At 36.1% G+C, this 9,429-nt stretch overlaps 1 pseudogene; it reads left to right on the forward strand.

Annotated features, from left to right (window-relative positions):
* The first annotated feature begins 2,797 nt into the window (after positions 1–2,797).
* Positions 2,798–3,819, forward strand: LOC141489275 (armadillo repeat-containing protein 10 pseudogene; annotated as a pseudogene).
* Positions 3,820–9,429: the final 5,610 nt, after the last annotated feature.

Below are 9,429 nucleotides of genomic sequence, written 5' to 3' on the forward strand. Positions count from 1 at the left end.
AGTCTCCAGTATAGCAATTGTTGCTGTTTGTCATTTGTTTTCGAAGAAGACCATGACTTCCAGCCAAGATGGGGGAGAGAAGGCAGGCACAGTGCTAAAGTCTCCTGATCTTCCCTTATATATAATATGAAACAAACCTCTTAACAGAAACCCAATCTATAAAACCCAGAAACTAGAAACTAGGAGAAGAACATCTACCTCAAGACTTGTCTTCCGGGATCGTGGGTAAGCCAGGTGAAGAAGGCAGACTCTGCCAGGAGCACAGGAGAGGGTGAGAGCCTGAGAGCTTGACTAGCCTGATCGGAGGGGTGGGTGAGAGCCTGAAAGTGGGGCTAGCCTGATCAGCCATGGGGGCATAGGCGAATTAGTGAGCAAAGGCATAGGCTGTGGCACAGAAGGTCTGGAGCTTGCCAACAGAGCTAGAGGGTGAGTTCCAATGTGGGAGACTTGCAGCTATACCTTCATTTCCACTGAAGCCTGTTCCCAGAACAAACACAATTACAGCCCACCTCTGCCCCAAGCTCAGTGTGAGCAGCAGACCTCCCTCAGCTGTGAATAGGGAGAGTAATTACCTTGCCCTAGGGCAAAGCCTACCATTGTTCAAAGACAAAAGTATTCAACAGCTTCATCCACCCCCTCCAAGCTAAGGGAGAGGGCCTCAAATTAAGGTCACAAAAACTACAGAGAAAGCAACCAACAGTCTACTGGCCAGCCCACTTGGAGTTACTAAACCCAGTGAATAAAGCCTCTAGGGATTTCAACACCAAACCTCTGTGAACCAGCCCCTGCCCAGCACAAGGTCTTAGGAAAATGAAGAAAAGTCCACAGAAAGGAGGGTCCGTAGAAAAATTCCTAGAAGGAAAAGACCTGAGGAGAATATGACCTGGTCTCCAGCATTCCAGCACTCCATTACAGAAAGACTTCTTTGATGAAATCAGGAAGGAATTTAAAAATCAATTGGAAAATTTGGGAGAGACAATTAACCCCTTGCAACAAGAAAACAAATCCTTGGAAAATACAATTGGACAAATACAGAAAGAAAATAATTCTCTCAAAACCTCAGTTGGTCAAATGGAAAACTCTCTCAAAAATAGAATTGACCAATTGGAAAAGGATTTGCAAAAGGTAAATGAAGAAAATTCTTCTCTAAAAAAAAAGAATGGAGTCTGTGGAAACTAATGACTTCATGAGACAGCAAGAGTGTTGAATGAAACCAAAAAATTGAAAAAATAGAAGAAAATGTAAAATACATCATCAGCAAAACCACTACCTCAAGAATAGATTGAGAAGGGACAATCTGAGAATTTCAAGTCTTCCTGAAAACATTGAAGAGGGAAAAAAAAGCCTGGACTTAATATTACAGTATTTAGTGATGGAAAACTGCCCTGATATCATGGAACTAGAGGGCAAAATTGTTATTGAAAGAATACATCATCCCCTCTAGAAAGAGATCCTAAAAATGAAAACACCAGGGAATGTTATGATCAAATTCCAGAACTATCAGATAAAAGAGAAAATCCTGCAAGCAGCCAGAAGGAAACAATTTAGATACCAAGGAGCCATAGTAGTAAGGATTACACAGGACCTGGCTGCATCAACATTAAGGGATCAAAAGGCCTGGAACAAGATATTCTGAAGAGCAAGGGAGCTTGGAATACAGCCAAGAATCCACTATCCAGCAAAGCTGAGCCTTCTCTTCCAGAGGGAAAAGATGAACATTTAATGAAATGGGAGACTTCCAAAATTTCCTAATGAAAAGACAAGAGCATAATAGAAAATTTGGACATCAAACAGGAGGCTCAAGAGACACATGAAAAGGTTAAAAAAAAGGATAAAGGAATAAAAGAACTGCTATCCAATAAGATGAAACTGGCTATAGCCCCACCTGGGAGAGAGATTCTCATAACTCTTTTTTTTTTGCAAGGCAAATGGGGTTAAGTGGCTTGCCCAAGGCCACACAGCTAGGTAATTATTAAGTGTCTGAGACCAGATTTGAACCCAGGTACTCCTGACTCCAAGGCCAGTGCTTTATCCACTATGCCACCTAGCCACCCCTCTCATAACTCTTAAGAATTGAAACTCTATCAGAGAGAATATACTTAGCCAGAGGTGATGAATACTTATGACTTATCCATGAGACTGGTATCCAATAAGATGAAACTGGCTATATCCCTATCTGGGAGAAATACTCTAACAATTCTCAAGAATTGTAACTCTATTAGAGAATATACTTAGCCAGAAGTGATGGACACTCATAACTTTTCAAATCTGATTTCAGATATTTATTAGCTATGTGATCCTAGGCAAGTCACTTAACCACTGCCTTAGTTTCCTCAGTTATAAAATAGTTGTGATAAATAGCTCCTACTCCCCTCAAGGGTCAATGAGATCCTATTTCAAAACACTTAGCACAAAAGTCCCTGACATATAATAGATGCTTAATCAATTTATTTCTTTTCTTCTCTCATTTCTTTCTTTAAAATAGATTGATATCTTCTTTTTATAATCACCTAGATTCTGTCCTCTTTTCTTCTACTCTTTGTAAAAATTTTCTCATTAATTTTCCATTTCATATTTGTAAAGATAGGGGAAAAGTATTGTCTTCATCTCTTTACATTGAAGTATTCAATTAGCAAATTTGGATACAATTTAAAGGGATCGATGAACTTCTTTATAGAATTTCTCTACTTCTTCATTCCCTACAACAGAAGTTGATTCTTAAGCTAAAATTTATTTATTTACATGATGCTCCCTTTTGCATATTCTTATCATAACCACTCTATTAGGAGATGCCCAAATGTCCTTTGAAATGATGTTTCAGACTGGGCTGCGGACCCCGGGGAGCAGCCGGGCTGCCATAGGCAGAGCCCGCTGGGCGGCCTGAGCGGCGGGGCTGGTGCTCGGAGCCGGCGCTGGCTACTGCGTTTATCGACTGGTCTGGGGGAGAGAAGAGGGCTGTGAGACGGCGGCGGCAGCAAGCGGGGGACCTGCCCCCGGGCTGCCCGGCTCGTCCTCGCCGGCAGAGAATGATTGTACCAAATCATCTAGTCTACTGGATGCTCAACATCTTAAAAAACTCATTTGCTTGCTAGAGTCTACTGAGGACCCTTTAATTCGTGAAAGAGCTTTGATTACACTGGGTAACAGTGCTGCTTTTTCAATCAATCAAGATATTATTCGTAATTTGGATGGCCTCTTAGTTATTGGAAACCTACTGAAAGATCCCAACCCCAAAGTTAAAGAGAAGGCTTTAAATTCATTAAATAACTTAAGTATGAATATTGAGAATCAGAGGGAAATTAAGGTATATATATCAACCAAATCTGTGAGGAGACCATCTCTTCTCCCTTGAATTCAGATGTACAGTTGGCTGGCCTGAGATTGTTAACAAATATGACTGTCACTAATGACTATCAGCACTTAATTGCCAATTCAATTTCAGACCTCTTTGATTTGTTATCTGTGGGAAATGAAAACATCAAGATTCAGACTTTGAAAGTGCTTTTGAATTTGTCAGCAAATACAGCTATGACAAGAGAACTCCTCAGTGTGCAAGTGCAATCATCATTGATTTCCCTCCTTGATGAAAATATGGAAAAGGAAATTCTCCTTCGGGTCCTTACATTCTTTGCAAATTTAAATGACAATATAAAGTAAAATGAGAATGTGTTTGCCCAGCATCAATTTAATAATGGTTCTCTTTTCTCCTTACTCTATGGAGACTCTACAGAATGCACTGAGAAATTGCTATCCTTGGCATATCACCGTGATGATGATGATGTGAAAGAAAAAGTTGCAAAAATCCTAACCATACTTTGACTGTGTATTAAAAAAAAAACACGAGGAATAACTCAGTGTTGCAATCTGTGAATGAGACAAGTGATTATGATACTTTTATCATGTTCACATACTCTCACCATACAGTGGTGAGTGCTTAGCCTTGGGGCAGAGAGAGAAAATTCAGTTAGGAATGTTATTTTGTTAAAAAAATAAAACTAAGGCTCTAATAAGCCATTTGATCATAAAGTTTCTTTGTCATTTCCTATAACCAAGGGAAAATGATAGAATATATGAAGATTTCTAGGATTTCTTATTCCTTTGAACAGTAAAATGAAGGAAGAAGGATGGGATCCACCAGTCAGTATGCACTGAAGCAAGGAGTCTTGAAGATATTTAGAAAATTTTTTGTGACTTTCTGGTCTAAGACACTAATGAAGCCCTAGGCGGCTCCAGTACTGGAGAGCTGATTCAGATTCATTTACTCTTGATAGTGTGGCATGAGATCCATCATCCAAAGAGAAATTGGTTATGATTTTTTGCTTGAAGTCTTGAAATATTGAAAAAACTCATTATGAACTAAGATGTCCTAGTTTGTTAAAATATCCTTAATTCAGATTATTAAGTATTTTCTGGTTGACTTTGAATTCAAGTGAATGCTACAGAAATTTTTAAGACTCTAGGAATTTTAAAGTGTAAAAGCTGTAATTTTAAAAAATTTATCACAGTATTTAAAATTAAAATAGCTTTCATGAAACTGAACACAATAAAGCTACTTAAAGTAATTAAAAAAAAAGAAATGATGTTTCAGGCAGCCTCCTTCGGATATCTGATAAAACTTTATCCTTTGTTTGTCAAAGGAAAACTTATAAACTATCCTGTCATTTCACATTTGTCTTGACTTTTTTGTAGTAATAATGTCAAGACTTATATGATTCATTTCCTTTAATAATATATCCATTCATCAGTTATTAGCTCATATTAACAGTATGAAGATTTAATGTTTTAAATTAATGTTTATAATTAGCTTAATAACTGTGATTGCTAGTACCTTCTATCCCCTTTTCCACTGATCTATCATCATCATTCCTTATATGGTAAGAGGATCCCATAGAATTGAGAGCCTTTTGGTATTTTTCTATGTGTCACACATTACCATGGTCAAAAATGTATTGCCAAGTGTCCAAGTGGTTCTCAGAAAGCAGATACAGAATTTTGCTAGCATCTTACTTTAATTTAAATATATTTCCATATATAATTTAACTACTAAGCTATTAATATCCTAAACATAATGTCAAATGGTAAGACACCTGGATTTTCAAAAGTATTTGACAAGATTTCTAGCATACTGAAAATGTTTCTCTGCAAATATGGAAATTCATGAAGTCAAGGAAGGTTATACCAATATGAAACCAACTGTCCTGAATAAGAATGTTGATGATATGGCAGAAAATAGTTTTGTTTTATAAATGGATCTTAGATTGCTCTTGTTATCACTTCTCTGGCAACTGAGTGACAGAGAGGATATTCATATTGGCAGGGAAAGGTCTGCTTGTCAAACAGTGCTTTCCCTGATAAATTTAGAGTAGGTTAGAAAAAAGAAGCAATGACATATTCATCATGGGAAGGAAGGTTTGTATAAACCAAGACAGAGTGAGTGGAACATTAGGCACAGTAATGACAATAATGTAAATGGAAACAACATAACAAGGCTGTTGCAATCAAATGCAATGACCAATCTTAGTAATTATATCAAAATGAAATTTTTCATTTTGAGAAGCATCATAAAGAAACAGAATATTGAAATTGGAGTCAGGAAACCTTGGTCTAAATTCCACCTTAGACTATGATATTTTGATGTTATAATCATTGTTTGATGTTGTATTTAAAACTTAGAATTCCAAGGGGAAATCATTTGTACTAAGTGGTCCTGATACCTATCTAGCACCAATAATCTGTCCTCAACTAAGTCATTTTTAGGTTGTATAAACTTGCCATCTGATTCACAACTTTCAGTGTGATTCTTCCCTAACATATTTTCCTCACCTTCAGGCTAGAGTGAGATTCTTAAATGTGGGAACAAACCACCATCTTTAGGTGCCATAGGGTGAATGTGTGCTTGGCTTGCCTGCTTTCTATTGTGATTTTACTATTTCCTGAGTACCAATTTTCTATAAAGCCTAGAATCCTAGAAACCCAGGTATTTAATCCTAATTTATGAAGTCAAATAAAGCAAAGAGATACATATATGTAAATATACACACATATACACATATATATTTATATATAAACATATATATTATATCAACATATACCCATATGTGTATATTTGTATATATTCAAGGATTGTAGATTAGGAGGTTGGAAGGCAATGATCTTGCCTTCTTAGTTTAGCATTCATGTCTTCTCAGGTTTTTTACAAGACAAGAGAACCTAAGGATCTTGAATACACTAAAGTACTTAAAATCCAGATAACCCTTTATTGGGGGGGGGGGGAGAAAGAAAAAATGATTAAGTACATATTATAAGCCAGGCACTATGTTTAGTTCTTTACAAATATGATCTCATTTGATCCTTACAACAACCCAGAAGGTAGGTGCTGTGGTCACCCAATTCACAGTTGAAAACAATGAAGCAGACAGAAAAAAGGCTATGAAACTTACCCAGGGTCACACTGATCGTTTCTGAAGCTGGATTTGAACTTAGATCTCCTGACTTCTGACAGCACTCTATCCTTTACACTATCTACCTGTTGGGAAAGTTACTCCCAAAATCCTCTGAAGGGTTGCTGGTCAACAATTAGGAATAGGAAAGAGTTAAAAGGAGATTTTTCTAACCTAAAGTCACATAGATCCTTGAAATATAAACATCTATTCTTTTATCTGGAAGAAATGTGTTTCTTTGATTGTTTTAAGTGATTTTTCCCATTTTTGTTCAATAGTTCTGGCCTCAGTGTAGTGACTCATAACCTCTGGTTATAATTAAAAAGCCATCAGCCTACCCCATCAGGAAGAAACTTTCCAGTTATCACATCCTTTTAGATGAGGACTAAAATGGTCAGCAGATGGCCCTGAAGAGACAAAACCCAGAAGCTGGTAACAAAGAGAACTCAGTAGCTACCTACTCAGTGAAGAGGCTCAGCAGTCATCCAGTGTAGAAACATCCAATAAAGATTATGTGTTTGGAGGCAATTTTGGAATCAGAAGAGGCAATGAATGAGCTTAGACGAGAACAGTAAGGTGACATTTTATTAGTAGCATTGTAGCTTCAGCACTATGGGTAAATTGCCCTGGTCATATGTGTTCTATATTTAAATACCCTCAATCTGTGTATCCTCACTGAAGAAGAGTGCTCTAGGCATGGACACAGCCAATGAAAATGCTTAGAGCTGGGAGGTGGAATATAGTATTTAAAGAATAGCAAGGAGGCCAGTGTCACTAGATCACAGAGCTCATAGAAGGGAGTAAGGCATAAAAAGGTAAGAAGGACCAAGTTGAGAAAAATAAATAATTATAGAAAGAGGAACCAGTGAGAAAGAACTATAAATCCATGAATTTGACCTCAGACACTGACCAGATGTGTGAGCCTGGGCATATCACTTAAATTGACTCAATTGACTCATATGATTTAAATTGACTCAACTGAAAAATGAAGATCACAATACCTTCCTCCCAAGTTTGTTGTTAAGTATCAAATGAGATAAAATTTATAAAATACATAGAACTTTGGACCTTAGTAGGGACTTACTTGTAAATCTCCTTTTTCTTTCCTTTCCTTTCCCTTCCCTCAGTATGATTTTGGTAATATGTATAGTTCATCTTCTTTTCCCCTGTGATTATTGCAGGAATGGTTTGTTGAATGGACATAGTTCCTTTTGGGGAAATTCAATAATGTTATCATATTTAATACAATTAACTCAATGCCATTTAAAAATAAATCTCATCATCTACACATGATCTCTCTTCTTTTTTGTATTTTTACACAAGGTTTCCTTCATGATTGTGCCAAGCATTTTTGGCAAGCATCCATCCCCCTTTTTATTACTTTATACTGATACTCAGAAGACTATAAAACAAAGTTATTATTATATTATTCAAAGAACATTGAATGATCTTAACATATACATCTTAAGATTAAAGGAGAATCTTTAATCTTATGTGTTGTTCTACCAAGTCAAATAATTTTTATAATAAAAACAAAACACATTATTATTATTATATTATTCTATATATCTTTAAATTATTATAATTGTGAAGATATAATCTTCTATGGAAATCATTTATGGAAGGTTACCTACTCCTTTCTCTTTTTTCATAAAGGATATATGTGATCCATGCATAACAAGATGATTCTTACAAAGATTTTTTTAAGGATGAAAAATAGGCACATAGATTGGAATATTTAGATAATAAAAAAAAGTTAAACATCCTAATGTAAGAAGGCAAATCTAACTTTATAGGCATCATTGAGATTTGGCAGAAATGGCCAGGAACCAGTGGATTTAAATGAAAGAGTCATAAGTTAATAGAAACTAGATAATAATTCCAGTATTGATTATAGGAACCTGCAGTTCTGATCCATGAGTCAATTAGTATTTATTAATCATCTGCTATGCACATACAAAGAAAGGGGGGGAAAATACCTGTTCTCAAGGAACTTACAGTCTAAAAGGAAAGACAATATGCAACTATGTATTTACAAAGTAAATTGGATCTCCGAGGGAAAGCACTAAGATTAAGAAAGACTAGGAAAGTCTTCAGGTGGATATAGTCTTAGTTGAAACTTGAAGGAGGCCAGTAAAGAATGTTCCAGGGATGGGGATAGCCGAGGAAAGTGTTTGGAGATGGGAGAATGGTGTATGATGGAGTTTGAAGATCAGCAAGGAGGCCAATGTCACTGCATCACAGAGTATATGGAGGGGACTAAGGTATAAGAATACTGAAAATATAGGAGGCAAGTTGAGAAAAATAAAGAACTATAGAAAGAAGAGGAACCACTGAGGAAGAATCAGGAGGTTCTTTCCAGGAGGGAGATACACAAGGGAGAAATAATAAGTATTTACTAACCAGTCATTATGTGCCAGACACTATACTAAGCATTTTACAAATATTATCTCATTTAATCCTCACATCAATCTTGGAAGGTGATATTAAGCTCCTCAGACTTACCCAGGGTCACACAAAATCTGAGGACAAAATTGAACTCAGTCTTCTGTCTTCAAACTCAGCACTCTATATACTGCACCATTTAGTTTCCCTCATGTAGAAATTTTCCCTGACTTGCTTTCCCCTAAAGGAATCCAAAGAGGTATTTTTAAAAAAAAAACAGCTAATATCTACCTGGGATAAGATGAAGCTTTATTATAAGCATATTCATTTTTTTGTCATGCTTATAGGGGACACAAAAGGAATAAATGTAAACCAATGAACTGATCAAACATTAAGTCTAATCTCTACCTCTATTGATTTTTTGGCTATAGCACTAGATTCAAGATCTCAATTTATATTTAATACTAATTATCTCTACCAAAGATGCTATTTCTCTACCCAACAAAAAAAAGAAAATTTAATCTCAAGTTATCACATGAGACTTTAGGTTAAAATTCTTGAATATGGAATGATAATTATAAAGTTTTTGATTCAAGATTCAACT

Source organism: Macrotis lagotis, chromosome 5 (assembly GCF_037893015.1).
Source record: "Macrotis lagotis isolate mMagLag1 chromosome 5, bilby.v1.9.chrom.fasta, whole genome shotgun sequence".
Taxonomy (NCBI): Eukaryota; Metazoa; Chordata; class Mammalia; order Peramelemorphia; family Peramelidae; genus Macrotis; species Macrotis lagotis.